This window comes from Castor canadensis, chromosome X (assembly GCF_047511655.1).
Source record: "Castor canadensis chromosome X, mCasCan1.hap1v2, whole genome shotgun sequence".
NCBI classification, from domain to species: domain Eukaryota; kingdom Metazoa; phylum Chordata; class Mammalia; order Rodentia; family Castoridae; genus Castor; species Castor canadensis.
In genome coordinates, this window is record NC_133405.1 from 74,168,056 (window position 1) to 74,186,021 (window position 17,966).

The 17,966-nt window shown below is 34.6% G+C and overlaps 1 protein-coding gene across 4 annotated transcripts in view; it reads right to left on the reverse strand.

Moving 5' to 3' along the window:
• Window positions 1–17,966, reverse strand: part of LOC109678628 (probable G-protein coupled receptor 174) — a 34,049-nt gene that overhangs the window by 11,981 nt on the left and 4,102 nt on the right. The window contains exons 2-3 of one of the 4 annotated variants that reach the window (XM_074062750.1): window positions 10,231–10,320; window positions 6,139–6,194 (exon numbers count right to left, since the gene is read on the reverse strand). The gene's annotated coding sequence lies outside the window, so the exon portion shown is untranslated. Of the gene's footprint in view, window positions 1–6,138; window positions 6,195–10,226; window positions 10,321–17,966 lie in introns of all 4 variants that reach the window. The other 3 variants (XM_074062752.1, XM_074062751.1, XM_074062753.1) reach the window with 3 other exon arrangements.

A 17,966-nucleotide genomic window follows, 5' to 3' on the forward strand; every position in this document is an offset into this window, starting at 1 on the left:
GCTGAGATTTGAAACCCATTTCCTCTTCAGCAGACAGTGCATCTTGTTCCTTTGCTCTACAACTAATCTTTTAATTACTTGGAGACAGCAAGAACCCATCACTCAGCCTCATATCACTAGTGAATAGACCCCAGTTACATTGCCTTTCCTTACATATCCCAGTTTGCAATTACTTTATATTCTGGACAACCGTGTATACCAATTGGCATTGGGGATGAATGACCCCAAAGATTTTTCAAACCTGTACTGAACACTTATACTACTGCAGCCACTACCCACTTCCCTGTCCATACCATCCAGAAGAAAACATTAGATTGTTTGTTCTCAGTCAGCTTCCACTTTCCAGGGTCTTGCTCTCAGCTATATGATTTATAGTTGCCTATTTTTACTATTTCCTGTTTTCTTAAGCCAAGTCTCTCAAAATCTGGTCCCTAGGCTAACTGCAGTACTTGTTAAAAATACATATTTTTGGATGGACTATGTTATAATTGCCAAGAGTTAGTTGGAACCAAAGGATTTACATTTTTAAAAGCTTCATGAAGAATCAAATTAATGAGCTTTAAAATTTGAGAATCTTCCTTGTGTGAAAAAGCACAAAACCATTGGCTCAAAAGCCAAATTAAAATCCTTGTGGGCACTCACTGTTTTCCTATCTCCATTGCCAATGTTATGTTTTATTCCTCAGCTTAAATTGTTTTATACTATCTACATCTATTAAAATCCTGCCTATACTTCAAGACCACTGTAAAAAAATGTTACCTCCTCCATGAAAGCTTTCATTATTTGCTTCCTGGTTATAATCACACTCACTTGTGAACTACCATAGCATTTTATTTATGTCAGAAATATGTTCCTTCCTAATCCATTCCACAAAATTGTGAACTCCTTACCAGCAAAGACATTATTTTAGTGACCTTTATACTCCTTCACCTCTAAAATGCTCAGCTACTTTTTGTGTATCAGGAACTGAATTAGATTTAATTAAATTTATTTAGGCTCTAGGACTCAGCTTAATAAAATGGGAAGACCTCTTTATGTCTCCAACGTGCTATGTTCTTTTGCAAACAATTTAAATAAACATTCATTTTTTTGACTATTGCTTAACTTGTGAATCATAGTGGATCTCAAATCTTCATTATTTGTACATGGTTAAAACACTGGTGAAAGTATTAAATTACTTCAGATATGTACTATAAAACACTGAGCAGACAGTTTAGAATTGCATGCAGCAAGAATCTGCTTATTAGTGTATCCTAACTTAACCACTCTGGGTGTGTGTGTCCCAACTCTCTTTTTAGAAAACAAGTCACTGTTTCACAAAGTTCTATTTTACACATTAAATTTCAGGTATTTTCACTTTGTAAAAGTGATGAGAGGATCACAAGTTATATTACAGTGGGAAAACTGTATGTATTTCCTGTTCTCAGTGCTGACAGGGTTGTGGGGATTTTCCTCAGCATTTCTGAATATTCACCTTGTGTCTCAGACCAGACATGAGCATTTGGACAAGAAGGGGATTTTTTAAAAGGAAATTTATGCACTTCCAAGCTTAAAACTAAGGTCCAAGATAATCAGATCGCTCTGGCCCTTTTCACTTATTTGCAGTCCTTGTAATTTCTCTTTGATAGTGTGCCCTATCCACTGTTTCATAGGATTAATAGCCTGTGAAAGTGGGGGAGAAAACTAACCTTATGGATCTAGTAGAAAGAGCAAGGATGGAGTGGAAAATAAAACCAGTCTCCAGAGCCTTACCCCAGGGCTGGCCACGATTTTAGTGTAGGTGGCTACCTGATGTGGTATGTTTTTTCAGGGACCAAAAAGCCTTCCTTTAAGCAAAAATGAAAGAATTTCTTTCCTACTTGTTTGCTGGGGCCCATTCTTTTTCTTAAGGATAAAATTTTGGCCCTATAGAGAGTGTTTAGACTGAGAATGTCAGACTCTCAACTTTAAAGATCAGGACCAGGAACTCAAACCTGGCAACCTTTCCCAGAGAATGTCAGTACCCCACACAAACTTAGAATTTCTGGAACATGTGTAATAGATCTCAGAGTTTCTGTGTCCTTTTCTGTTTTTAAACTCTTTTACTGTATCAGCTTTTACTGGTTTTCATGCATTATAGCTTTTTCCCTCCACAGTTACTTGTGTTTTATTTATATTTTGGGACCACATTCTCTACAATTTCCTTATAAAGAGCAAATGGGTAATATAGAACCCCTAAGCAAGCACTGAGGTTTTCAGAAACTTTATGGATAATAATTTAAAATTTAAGATTTTAAATACTGCGATACAAATGACAACAATGAATTATTTCTTAGTAGTTTCTCTAAAAGTATACATGAAGTCCTCTGTATTTACCCTTAAAAATAACTGTGGAAAACTTTATATCCCAAGAGCAAGGCAATTAATCTAAAATATGCAGATGTCATTCTTGTATTTTAAATGACAGATAATACTTTTGTCACCAGATTAGACTGACTGTGAGGGAAGTAAGGGAAGGAAGTAAAAGACACTGTATGCTGTCATCACAGATGATTGAATATAAGCCTGCTCTGGTGGCACAGCTTTGTTTGTTTGGTTGGTTTTTTCCTACATCTGTTTTAATTTTCTGGATCTTGGTGACATGACACCTCTGATACTCCAACTGACCAAGATTCTAGTTAGTTATTTCTATATTTTCTATCATGTTTTCTATTATTTGAGAGTGGATCCCATCAATTCAACAAGACTCTGGAAAATTTGCTATGTACCTCATTTCAGAACAGCTTCTAAAATCCTTAAGCAGTAAAGATATGCCAGAAACCAGTGTAATGTTATCCTGCATTTTTCCTTCTTTTCTGATTATTAAAGGCAAACCAAGTGTTTCAGCAGCTTTTGATTCTCTCACACATCTTTCTGATCCCCTCAGACATGTTTCTGATCCCTGACACTGGTATGTCACTAAAAATGAAGATAACTGGACTCCTTCATTGATCTTCCACTAGTAATAGCAATTCTATATTTGGGATGTGGCCCCCAGGTTTAGGAAGAAACAGAGAGGGCACACTATTGCAAACATATCTTCTGCTCAACCTGTTCCTTCTTTCTAAGCCACTACATTTAAGAATAGAGCTATAAAGTGCTAGAGGGGAAGGTGTCCATTACCCTAAATTCACCTCCAAAAGAGTGTACAGGATTGAGGTGGGGGGAATCCTTGGATAACTTCAAAACAAAGACTCATGGCAAATCTATTGTACCCCATGATCCTAGAACACAGGATTACTCACTTAGACATCATTCTGCCCTAAATCTGGAATAAGTATGCTCCGGATATGAAACATCAAACATTAAATAATACTATAGGTCCTCATCAGAACTGTTACCATATTTGTTTAAGATGGCATCAAATGATTGATTGAAATGAGGTAAAGAAATTTGAGTCAGATGGGTCCTTTTCATATGGCTTCTCTCCTTGTCCCACAACAATCTTTTAGCTACTAAATTCATAAAGATATGAGGGGTTTTTTTTCCTCTTCTCCAGGACAGTGAGAAAGTTTCATAAAGGATCACAGACCTTATCCCATATCTAATTTGGGATCTGGCCAGGCCCTAAAGCTTATTGCATAGGCAATATGTGACTAAAATTTTGCATATTTGTGTTCTCTGAATATTATTCTATTACTAAATAATTTTTCCTTTTAGTGACATTAGAGTGAAAAGCAATACAACTTGAGATTGGGATCTAATGAAGCAGGAGTACCAGGCCAATGTTGTATGCTACTATCGTTTGGGTTTAAAAGCAAATCTGTCATCCATTTTCTTCTTGAAGTCTGCAATTTGAATTAAAAAGTATCTAAAAAACCTAGAAACTTCTTTCTTCTTAATGTTTTGCAGATGTTTTTAGACAAAGACCATGAGATTTTTTTCTGGGTTAATTCAAATATCTGAGTGGTATCATCTACCTAAAACTAAGAGGTAAGAAAATATGGAATCCTTAAATTTGCAAATGTAAACATTTTATACTTTTCAGCATAATATCAGCAACACCCAGCAATATTTCATCTCTGTTTTATATCTGTTTACAACATTTGACATGAGCAATAACCTTACTTCCCTTTTATTATGTTAAATAGCATGACTTTCTTATTTTAGACTCACATTTTTCTGCAGTTGTCTTTATCAGATTCAAGTTAAAGCATCTCACATAGTTGTGCAAAACCCTTCAAGTGTCCACACTACAAAGGCTTAAAAGCCTAACATTCTAAGTCCTATTCTCTCTTTCTAGTGCTTTCAAATGACTTAGGCTTTCCCACCTCCACTTTCTCAGCTTGAGTGGTGAGAAAATTCTAGAAAGGAGTATTTTGACAATCTCATTTCCTCCTCCAGAATTACCTTAGTATCTAAAATGGATTAGCCCTTCTTTCCTGAATTCCTGCAGAACCTTGCCTGTACTCCTGTTACAGCCTAATATGTTTCATCCTATTTGATGGCATAGCTGTCTATGCAGCCACTAGATTGTAAGATCTTTGAGAGTTAAGACTCTAATTCACCTGTGTTATCTCCCACAACACGTAAAATAGACTTTTAGGAACGTTCATTAGTAGAACTTTAGGAAATGTCTGTTAAGTGGACAATGTAAAAATTGCTACATATTCTTGGAATCATTCCTTTAAATTATCCAGTTCTGAATAATCTCTACAACATGTCCTCTAAAGCCTATCACTTAGACTGAAAGTGTGGTTCAAGTGGTAGAGCACCTGCTTTGCAAGCATGAAGCCCTGAGTTCAAACCCCAGTCCCTTCCCCCCAAAAAAAGCTGGGGTAAAATCTTTCACTTTAATTATTGGTATTGACCACTAGAAAGCTTTTGGGGGTCAAGAAAGCCACCTTCTTGAGAAATTTCCTCTTTTATTTACTGAGAAATGTCTTTAGATATTTTCTTTTTTTTATTCATTTTTATGTGTGCTTCTTTTTTCAAACATAGATAGTTTATTGCTTACCTTTCACACAAAGCATACCTCCAGTCATTTTCTTTCACAGCTTGACAATGTTTAAGGGTACAAAATCCCAGCAACAAGCATCATGTCATATAGATTTTGATAAACAGGAATGGAAAACATCAACTCAGCCAGGCTTTTGTTTTCTGCAGAAATAATAAAGGGCCTCCTGCACTAAGGAAAATTCTAGCTTACTGTGTAATGCATTTCTTCCATTACAAAAAGTCTTCTGCCTAAAGCAAACTAACTTATATTTGCTGAGCCAGTGGTATTAACTCCTGCGTGAAACAAATTTTGATTTGCTGTTTCTTCTAGCAGATTTAAAGTAAAAATAAGATCTAAGGAGGAACTTGGTTTTTCTTTAATTATCATGTTATTGTTGTACTGGGGGTACATTGTGACATTTACAAAAGCTCTTACAGTATATCATAGTTGAATTCTTTTCTTTACAGACTTGTATCCCTCCCACTTGCCCCCAACAGGAAAGTATGCTCTTCCTTATTGTTCACCTGCCAGTAGACAAAATTAAATGCTCTGGGCACTATCTTACTGAGCTGACTAGGATTTCCGACATGGTTTCCTAAAAATAATCACAATGTGTTCACTTAAATGTTTGGGAAGTATACCAAAAAAAGCTTCAGTAACAAACAAAAAGAAAACACCTCCTTCAGACAGTGGCCCCTGAAGGTCCATATTCATGTATCCTTTAAAAAATCATCTGTTTAGAGATCTATTGTGTTTTATGCAAGCCATGATCTGATTCAGAATAGGCAACTCAAAGCATACTTTCTTTTTTAAAAAAATAACTCAACTTTTTAGAATATACATTTAATTAGCCACTTTGTAATATGATCAAAGAAAGCAAAAATGAAAGCAAATCAGATTTAAAAAGCTTTACCTCCTATCCACCAAAATGGAATAGAGCATATTGCTTCTTTGAGGCAATGTAGTTGTATTTTTACTTCTCTATCATAGACTGCTGCCTTCATATGACAGCAAATGACAAGTCCCACCCCAATCATAGCCAGAGGACTCACCACATATCCAAAATATGTTAAACAGGCAATGGTTCCCAAGCCATGCAATTGAGAAAAGATAATGTATTTTACTATTAAACTTACCGCTAGTTTTCTTACTTTTATTTCTGCTATAGGTTAATTACTTACCTCTACATCATTATCCACTCAGAATGTAAGTCTGGACCTCCAGAATACCAGTGAACCTATGGAATTATTCTGGATTAGGGTGAGTTTATAAGTAATGTAGGCATTGCCTTTCGGTTTATTTATTTCTAATTCTCTTCCCTTAAATGCACATTATAAACAGCAAAAGAAAGAAGGTGTTTCTAAACCAAAACTAATGACAATAAAAGTAAATGGCATTATTTGCAATATTTGGTTAGTTTTTGATCACCAGTTCATTGAAATGGAAACTGAGTGACTAGCCACGTCTTAAGATTTATTTAGATGAAGTTCACTTAATTTTCCACCTGTTTTCTTTGTAAAGTTTAACAAGTGTTAAAGTAAGGACATTTACTTCTATGCCATGGCAAACAGCTTGAATTCAGATCTACCATTATACTTACCGGCTTAAATATATATCAGATAAAAGAAGATTGGAAACATAAATCTGACAGTTTGAAGTGCCAATTATTTGTTTCGTTGGTTATATAAGTGGCAGTGGAATTACAAATGTGAGAAGTGTGCTTATTTTTATTTTAAGATGACCAACAAATGGATATGCACTTTTATCATTTGTTCTGTGATTGGTCCCTAATGTATTTACCTACATATGCACCTATCTGGAGATTGGTCGTTTAGACAAACATTCACAGATGGGATCAGAGGACGGTTAAAGCAAATAGCTAGCAATTTCCTAAGAGTAAATTTATTTAAAACTGAGAACCTTCTCTTCCTTGTTATTATTATTATTTTGTTGTTGTTGTTGTTGCCTTACTGGGAAAAAAAAACAGCTGGGTTTTTTCGAGATGATGTCTCGTGAACTATTTGCTGAGCTGGCTTTGAACCGTGATACCCTTGACCTCTGCCTCCTGAGTAGTAGGATTACAGACATGAGCCACTGGTGCCTGGCTTTCCTCATTATTCTTATCAGTAGAAGAATCTGTGATAGCATTAAGAGATCAGTGTTTCAACTTTAAAATATTTAATTTTTCTCCACTATTACTGGGTACATCTGACCATCCTCAAACTTTTTCTGATCTACCTTATTTTGCCTTATCCTCAGCTCTACATACTTGACTTTGTAAACTCTCACAACATCTCCAAACTATGCCATTAATATATGCTACATACCACAACAAGATATCCATCTCCAAGAAATATCATTTACCTGGAAGGATAAGTAGTTTTTTCTATACAGAACTTCTATGTCAGGGGAGAAAGGGGAGGGGAGGGGGGCAAGGGGGAGAAATAACCCAAACAGTGTACACACATGTGAATAAATGAATAATAAATAAATAAATAAATAAATAAATAAAAAGAACTTCTATGTCTGGAAAAGTCACCCAAGAAACAAAACACACTCATATGAATGCACTCATGTGCACGTGCACGTAAACACACACACACACGCGCAAAACCATGCGTATTGCATCAATAATTTGGAACTTATAAAAAACATGGAATTCTTTACATTGATATTTTCTTTAAATAATCAAAAAAAGAATTTATATTACTCTGTCTCTCCTAAATTGTTGCTTTGAAAGGCTACATGCTTATTCTAGTCATATGTCTACTGCTTAGGAAATTTTGGGAATTCTCCTTTAGAATAACATCCAAAGCTTGCATCACATTCTTTATAATAATCCTTGGAGTGACAAAGTTCTTTTAAGAGTAATTGAATTTTTGGAAACAATCAAAAACAATTCAGAGCCAAGTCTGAAAAATGAAGTTAGAGATCAAGCAAAAAAAAATGTCACTTTGGTCCAAAGCAAGTTATGATCACACTGTTGTAAGACTCATTTTTCTTGATTGGCTCAAACCAGTTGCAAACACAATTTAAAAGAAAGATTATGAAAATATTTGCTGAAACACAGCATCATTATGGTGAGCATATAGCTTTACAAATTAACTATTTGTTATATATTTTATTTAAGTTAGTCACAACAAAGGCAGCTTTGCACAGTGAAGATCCCTAGATTGACAGTGAGAAGTTTTGAGTTCTTGTTCCACCTCTGATATTGAATGTTCCTGTGACTCTAAAGAAGTCACTTAATTTTTCTGGCCTCCATGTCTTCTTTGAAATGAACAAACTAAATCAGATAACTTTTTAAGGGCACTTTTGCCATTTTACTTCTGAGTTTTAAATAGCCTTGCTATTTCATGGGAAACATATGCATTCATATGTATTTAATTGTAATTATTACAAATATAGCAAATAATAAGACTCCATTTATAGTAGGTATGAGCATAGACTCTGAATCTTCTTGGATTCAAGGCTCCACGTGAATCCATCTCATGTCGTAAGTGACATGATCTAGTCACTAACTCTATGAATATTTAATGATCTAATATTTATAAGGCTGTATAGTAAGTGTCATGAAATATATTAAATAAAATGAACAAATTCTTAGCATTTTAAGCACTATAAAATAACTGTATACAAAAATGAATGCTGGGGGCAAAGACTGAATGTTGTCTAATGTCTTCAGGAGAAAATTTACAAATTATCAGCAATAACTTTACAAATCTATTAAAATAGGTTTTCTGTTTTGCTTTGTTTGTTGTTTGTGTGCTAGTAGCAATAACTGAGTATTCCCTGTCTCTCAAGCCAGAGACTGTACTTTAATTAGGGTCCTTAATGGCTATTAAAACATGAAAATACATTTGAATCACCTTCAGTTAATTTGAATTTCATATCACAACAGGAATGCAAATACCACCCAGCATTGTAATTACTGTTGAAAATTGAAGTATGCTGCTGGCTATGTAGACTACTCAACCTAGCATGAATCCCCAATATATGAGTGTTAACTTAATATGTTGCAGACAGGAGCTTAATTTTTTTCTCCCTGTCTCATTGAATTCTCAAATCTTCTCATCTTGATTACATCAGGGGATAAGTCTCAAGTGGTCTTTCCTCTTTTATTAGAAAAAGCAACTACAAAGAAAGGACTGACTGGCTTCCAGATGCCCATAAGCTCCTATATTAAATACTTAGGTTGAACATGCACACATTCACATGCAGAGGATATGTGAATTTCAGGAATTGCATTGGTTTTTAAAACCCTAACTTCCCTAACCTAATAATACCATGTTAAGGTCATCCCTCCCCACTTCGCGTTATTTAAGTGGTCTGTGCAGTCATTTTGCTTATGATTTTTAAAACTAGGCTTAAGTACTATATATGTCCCTTAGCAGATTACATATCTAGGCTGATGCTTGGATAACACCCTTGAAAGAACAGGCATCCAGAACAAGAAGTTAAAACAAATATTACAAACACTTCCCAAGCCGAAATCTGCATCTTCTAATATGAGACTTACTAATCAATCAACAAATACTTCCCTAACATTCTTGTGATTTGCTTACATTTACTATAATTTTCCTTCTCAGCAAATGGCATACCCTTCCTCAACATGTATATATTACTCTATAGCATATATACAGACTGGCCATTATGTGCTGAGTGAGATATATATATCCTGTGTATTTAACACTGAAAACATTTATGTAATTTGTACATACACTTACTTTCAAAATGGGAATAAAGCTGAGTACCCTGATTTTCTAGTTCAATTTTGAAGCCTAAGAAATAAAAAGGCTTCATAAAAATAAGGTCAGGACTAGCATGAGATGAGTGAGGCAATGTCCTTAGACACAAAATTTAAGGTGCTGCCAAAATGATCAGAAATAAAGATAAATAATATTAAAATACAATATTTTTACAAAAGCCAAATAAATGTAAATATCCTTGATGAACTCAATATCAAAATAGTAAATAAATAGGAGATGGGTACAACTGGTTTTTCTTTTTTCCTCAGGCGCCAATAGTATGACACCATTAAAATGCCACATTTTACCAAATACTCCAGAAATCATAGCCTTTCATATCTAGCAGTCACATATCTTGACTACTAGAACTTGGCCATTACCTGGTAATCTAACAGGTAGACAATTAAATATGCAATAAGTGGCTAATGGGGACTTTCAGTATCTATCTAGGGATCAGAGAGTGAACGACTTTTCTTTCAGGAAGGATGCCAAAACAGAAGTAAAAGATGATATTTGAGTACCTACTGTTTACTCCAGTGCTGATGGAACTCCTTAATCAGATCAAGGGTCTCCTGAGGAGGTGATGAGAATCTGCCGGGATTAATTCATTTGTGCCTGAAAAAACATAGAAAAATAGTGATCAAGTGCAACATGGAGAAGCTGCTGTCAGAGAGCTAGGAAATCTTACCAGGATTATACTGAGACCCCAGAATGTGTTACCATGGGCAAAGGAGAATATGGAGAGAGTTATACTTAGCCCTTAGTGCTATCAAAGTAGAGTGAGTGACAATTCTTTTACCATTTGACATCTCTTTTTGATCTGACAGCTTTGGGGAAGGGTGAGAGAAGGTAGGAATGTTAGTGGCAGTTTTCAAAAGTCACTACCTACTCACAAGGAGCTCTTAACTAAGATGAGCTACCCTTAAAAAATCCCACAGCCTGCATTAAAACTTACAACACAGTTGGGGGGTAAAAGCTTTATTTTCTTAGTCAGCAATCTTTTCTGAGGAGTTCTCATGAAAACTGTCATATCCATTGCTAGAAGACAAATTAACTTATACACAAAGATCCCTTGCATGTTCCCTTGTGATGCTTGTAAGTGGCTTCCTATGTGCAATGATTTATAGGCACCAAAAACTACACTTAACTCTTTTCTTCTCCACTATATATAATAATCTCCTTCTGAGGTTTACCCCTGGGTCTGAAATATCCCTTTACAAATTCAGTCCTAAAGATACTGTGCTCTAGGAATCTCTTAATAAAATTAAAATGCTACAAGGAATGGCTAGACATTATCTTATTAACTTCAATTAATTACATGAGGCAGATTTCACTTTAGAAAATCAAGGGGATAAAATATAAACAGAGATACATTTTACTTAGTAGAAAGAAGGAAGTAAAGGAACAGACAACAGTTTTAGGTGGGGCATATAGTTGGATTACCTGAGAAGCTATCAGATTACATCATAAGTATAAAAAAAGGGGTCATACAAGAGGAGGGGAATGAAAATGAGAAGTAAGGCAAACAGTATAATGCTTCTACCTACACAGAGGAATTCAAATTAGTACATTTCACAAGATACTTCTCATTTAGATCCAAGTTCTTTCTTTCAAAGAGTCTTGAGTTAGAATGTCAGCTTCATCTGGGGGAATAAATCTAGGACCAGTTGTTTTCTCTCTCTCTCTCTCTCTGTCTCATTCTCACTCTCTCTTTCTCTTCTCCACTGCCCCATCTGACATCACTCCTCTTCTTACAACATCAATAAAGAAATGATGCCTCTTGGGGTGCAAGATTAAGAATATATGAGATAGCTCAAGTAAAATTCAGCAACTCACAGTTTAGCACATAAATAGGTGCTCAATATATATTATTTATCTTTCTTGCTTATGGCACTTTATAAATAAATAAATACTACTGAAAGACCTGAGGAAGCAAAATAAAACGTGGTGAGAATAAAACAGTTCTTTTCAAAGTATCTTGTTGGACTATGTGTGTTGGCATATATGTATAATCCCAGTACTTGGGAGGTGGAGGCAAGAATATCATGAGTTTAAGGATAGTTTGGGCTATACAGTGAGACCAAAAACAAAACAAAAAATGTTTGGAACATGGTAAAAAAATCTGAAAAAATAGACCCAAGAAGAGAATGAGTAACCAAAAGGCATTCCCAGAGACCTCTGAATCCAGTGGTCTGCCATAAGGGTTAGGAAAGCAAGCCCAGGCAATAAATTACAAAGTAACGAAAGTTCTGATTCCTGATGATAGTTTGTTCCCTGTGAAGGCAGAACCAGAACTGCCCAAGTACTATGTCAGTGGAGCAGATTTGTGAAGACAAATTAGAATAGTCCATAGGCACAGAGTTCAGTGATTGAGCACTGTCATAGATTAGTCATGAACACTTGACAGATCTGCTTGGCAAGAAGCGAATTCTATAGAAATGGTAAGTATTCTTAGTACTTTTGTTTTTAATCATTTCATTTTATTTTTATATTTATTGAACATGAATTCAGGCAGATATAAAAAGTGATTCTGGTTTGGCAGATCATTTCAACTTTTTCTACAGCAGTCATATAACCTAAGGCTATTTGCTATCTTCTCCATGTTCTGAGACAGATGAATGAGGCTGAGAGAAAAGGGTTTAGGAGAAAGAGCACCAGTCAGAATTATAGGATGCCCGGCTTGTAGTGTTGGCTTTATCACCATTCAGTGGTATGACTTTCAGCTTTTTATGTGTAACACAAGGGAGTTTGACGAGATTATTCCTAAAGTTACTTTGAACTCTGAGAGTCTAAGCTGAGTAGGGAGAGTGATAGTTTGCTTTGACACATGGACCTAATTCTAGATAAAATTAGGAAGAGGTAGGAAAAAAAACTGTCCTTCATTCTCAGTGCTTCACCACCACAGGCCTGACTGAGACCACTCATACCATAACCTTTACTGCCTGGACCACATATCCAATCCAAGACTCATAGTTTTAGACAGCCTTTCCTAATTGGCACAGACTTACGCCTGTCATGCACCGCTCTCCATCAAAACAACCCTCAAGCCCAATGTATTTACTTTTAACCTCAAAACTATTGCAATTTGATAAGAGCATTTAAACTAATGCATTAATGACAGAATTACAAGATAGTACCCAGGATCTTCACATTCAAGCATTCAAGCATTTTCCCATCAACATTCTTTAAACAACTCAGGAGAACCAGTGCAGGTCCAGGCACAAAAGAGCACATTACCATGAAAGGTGAATAGAGTAGAGATCACAGGCAACTAGAAACTCTCATATCATAAACTGAAGCCTCCTCAGCTGTCTATACATGGAATAATTCAAGTTCAGTTAGCTTATATGTACTTAGCACTTCGGATAACATGTTGTTGTCATTGATAAGCCTGATGGCGATGTGGATAATGATTCAGGGAGGTTTATAATTTCTCATTTGCTATCACAGTTAATGGAGTATTTTACATAAGGAACACAAATCTTTGCTGATGATATATAAATGTCTGTAGATACTTTCACTTTTACAGACAAGATAACTGAAGCACAGATAAAGGACTGATCCTGAGTTACATAACAAGTTAAGGGCAGAGCCAGGATGAGAACCTCAGTTTTAATTCAAAAGTCTTATGTTCCTTTATCCACATCACATCTCCTCCCCACTATACATTCTCTAATATATATGTGGATATTTCCCTTTCCCTCATATAGTCAAACTATTTGAATGTAAGCTTTCTGCTGTTAAGAGCTGTCAATTTTTTAAATTAGACAGCAGTGTATAAACCACCAGAAACCAAGATCCTTCTTGTTTTCTTTCTGCAATGTCATGGACATTAATATTCATTACTATATACAGAAGAAACCACAATCTATTTTTTTCTCCTGTTTATCTCCTTAACTCCACCTCACCTGATGCAGAAACACACTTTGCATTGAGTTCATCTGTTTCCACTGGCATTCAAGATTGTAAGGAAGAAAATAACTAAAATGGGACAGATATACTTTATCTTCTTTGATTCCTTTGCTGCTATTACAGTTTGCTAAACTATCAAACTAGGATGAAAGAATGGAGTGATGATAGGAGTAATACCTTTCTATAAGTCAAATCCCCATGCTAGATTGTCATGAGATAAAAAAAGACATAGACTTTTTCCCCCCTGAAACTTGTAGACTGTCAGCAGTGATCCAACAGACAAAACAAGAGAAAAATTTAAAAAACAAACATTTAAAATCTATTGAGCAGTTTTAGTTCCAAGTCCTATAGAAAGTTTTCATGTATTTAGAGTATAAATCTGCTATAGACCTTAAGGTTATTGCACTATTGTATATGACATTTCCAAATGATTTCAATGATCCATAAAACTCATGCTTCTCTTTCTCATTTGTTCAGGCTCAAAACTTATAATTATTTTGCTTCTCATAAGCATTTCAATTTACAAGCTTGAATAAGCATAATACTTCCATGTGCTAAAGGAAATCTGTCAAGTGAAAGGTAGGTAAAACTCAGTTTTCTCAATGTAATTTCAACACACTGAAGCAAAAGCTTTTTGCAAATTGTAAAGAGGAGCTCTGACCAATGTTGTACAAAGTACTTGCTCAATATCAACATGGCAATCCCTACTCTTGAAAAAGAATTGTCCTCCATCACATTATTTTCACAGATTGAGAAACTGAAAAATGAGGAAGTTTAGTTTTTTTGTTCAGGTTTATACATCTAGTCAGGCACAAAGGCAAGTGACTTAAAACTCATGCTTATGATTGATGTTTGTTAAAAGAAAAATTTTAACCATGTTCAGAAATGAACATCTCAAAGCTCTTCCTCTATTTCCTCTTGGGTAGGAAGCATAACCGTGGAGTTAAATATTTGCAAAAGAATAGCATGAAATTAGGAATAACCTACCTTATCAAGAGTCAGACTGCCCTAAAACCTTGTTACTGGGCTTTGGTTTTTTTTCTGTTTAACTCATAGTTTTTTCTGATCTGACTAGATGAGATGGTTATAGCACTAAGCTCCTAAATTTAAATATGTGAGTAGGATTCCAGTTAATTCTTGCTGAAATGTAGTCATCAATTGTGCTATGAACCTGGGACAGACATGCTTTAACTCCAGATCATCGATGCTAATAAAAAAGCTTATAAAAACTTTTCTATTTTCTCTTCTGATGGTTGCTGTGTAGCACTGCCTGTGTATATGGAGAGTCCCATGTTTTCTCCTCCAATTCAAATGACCCATAGCTCACATAGCATGCACTATGGGACGAACAAATAAATACACACATAACTCTATTCCTTCAGACCTGTTTTAGTAGAGACTTCATGTACAATTTTTCTGAACCCTTTGCTTGTGTTAATTTTAACTTGCATCTAAAACCACATATTTTGTTCTAATCTCTAGCAGAGACTTATATCTGCAATTCAGGCCCTTTGCTCTTAAACCCTACCATCTTATAGATAAGATTAGGGATAAGAAAGGAAACATTTTTGAAAAACTCTAATATGATCTCCTTTTCACATCACATCAGCTTAAGTATCTGTAGGGCAGTGACTCTCTGTTTAAGATTTTTTTTAAGAAAGTCATAAAGGTACATTCCTCCTACCTAAATCCTATTTTGAATGTGGGGTAGCTTATCTTCCCCAAGTATTTAACCTCCACTAGGGAAAGCTTTATATCTTACATGCCTCCTATTGCTACCCATATTATACTGTGAAAATATATCATAAAGATTGGTTGAAGAGAATTGAAATGTTTTGGCTATGTTTTTTATAATACCCATTTTATTCATTTTATTCCCTATTTTATATATTTTATCCACCCCTTCCAAATTTACCTAGTCTAAATCTAATAAAAGAGTAGTCATTTTGGAATCAGTATATTTTGGCTCTCTCTGCTACAAATTCTTTTGACCCTCAAGTAGAAAAGGTCAAACAAGATAGTGAGTTGTGGCTTTTTCATACAGAGGCAGCATAGCATAATGCAAAAAGTCTTGACAACTAACAGAACTTGGTTTGAAACTCAATGAACTATATACAGCATTTTGTATGTAAATCATATTTAAATAAAGTAGTTTTAAAGAAAAGGAGACAGAACCAAGGCAGTATCATAACTATGAGCAAGTCATTTATTTTATTTAACATCAGTTTCTCCATCTGTAAAATGGGGAAATAATAGCACTGCCGAAATGTAAGACATCGTGAGCAATGCTTACTATATCACAAGTATAAAATGAATAATTGTAAATATTTTTTATGATTGAGCACCTAAGATCAAAGTTAGTGCCAGTAGTAGATAGGCTCCAAAAACCTGAATCCAATGTTGACCTATAATTGATAGTGAGACTTTGATCCTACTTTGAAGCTCACATCTAGAACTGTGAGGAGCTCTGGAAATTCATAAATGTACTCCCACAAGCCTAAATCACACTGGAAAACTCTGATCATTTTCCCTTTGTTTAAGAAACCAGACTGAACTCTAGAGAGGTAAGAATAGAATAAATCCAAAGACTCAGAATTTGCCACAAAGAAACTGAAATCAGCATGCTTAGGAATGAGACTGAAAAATTCAAACCTAATTTATATTCTGAAATGAAAATTTAAAACTAAACATAATTCCACACCCACAAGAGGGCTATTTGATATAAATCATCATACACATAAAAATTTTTCTACTTGTGCATTTGAACCATGGACATTATAAATATTTCATTTTGGTTTTAACATATTTATATATTTTGTTTGTGTTTTTGCCTTAAACATATACTTTTGCATATCATTTAAAGTTGAATACGTTTAATTTTACAGGAGAATTCTGCTAAAATTTGATTATAATTTTCAAAGAGTAACTTTAGCTTTAAGAAACTTTACAGTCAAGTGTACAAAATTAAATGTGTTAGCATTTCCAAAAGACATTCATTACAAATTTAAATTGTGATGATTCTATGGTGAATATTATAATGTTTTATTGCTTAGATTTGTTTTGTTTTGTAACTTTTTTCTGTGTATATTCAGGCTATAAAATACAGTTTTGAAATACATATATATATTGAAGTAATTATTACCATCATGTAAATTATACATCCATCCTCTGACATAATACCTCTTGTGTGTGTAGGAGATAAGTATACAAAAATATGCTGATTGTAAATTTCCAGTTTATAAGACATTACTATAACTATGCAAAAGAGGTCTATGTGAAATTACAATTTTACTTTGAAAGCAAATTTTTAGATTTTTAAAAAAATTAATTCTCTTTTTCAAATTAAAGTATTATTTTTTTCCAAAAAAGGTACTGATTTTAGTGCCACTTCTTTGAAGTGTTTCATATTCTACGGCTCAAAATAGCAAGTGAGTAATATATACTAATAGTACTAGATCAGACTTAAGTTTTTCAAAGCAACATCATACAGTTTTTAGAGGAGAGTGTACTAGGATGATTGACCATCTAATTTCATTTTATATGTTTCCAAAATACTTCCAGGTTTCCAGGTGTGTCTATCACTAAATGAAAAGGGTGACAAAAGATTAAATTTCTATCCAGTGTACCTAAGGAACGCATATAATGGAGGTAACATAGCATTTGGAGAGGAGTCAGCAAGATTAATCGTCATGCCCATATTCACAGATGATATTTCTCAGTGTGAAACTCTTACAACTGTAACTTAGAACCAAGATGGTTATTAAGAAATAATTTTACATCTAATATGATCCAGGTCAAACTCAGTATTCTGAGAAACAGACTTGTTCTCTCTGCAGATTCCAGAGTGTCTTCATTGTGTTTTGCTTAATCAAATTTCATGGTCTAAAACTGAGGGATGTAAACTCTATCCTCCGTGACCAAAAGGGCCTTTCAGCAAGGTGACCAGAGCAAAGCAGAGTACCCCAAATCCAATGTATGATCAGTCACTCAGGATAATTTGATCTTCAAATCTACTTTCCCCAATTAACAAAGATTGGTTATCTAGACTAGCTGCTTTACAAACTAGTCTGTCATAATGAGGTCATAGATGTTCACAGGGAAAAGCATCACTGCGTTAGATGTCTTGATATGGATTGTGACTGCTTTTGATAACAAAACCAGACATTTCTGTAGTAGTTCATCAAAGACACATTAATGATAGGTCAAGTGACTGAAATTTCCTTCCTTAGACTTAATTAGTTTCATAAAGTTTAAAGAAATCAGTACCACCTAGTTTTAACTCTAGGTTCCTTAGAAGAAAGAAAAATCTATAGTACCTTAAGAATAAGAATATGTTAGGATTAAGAGGA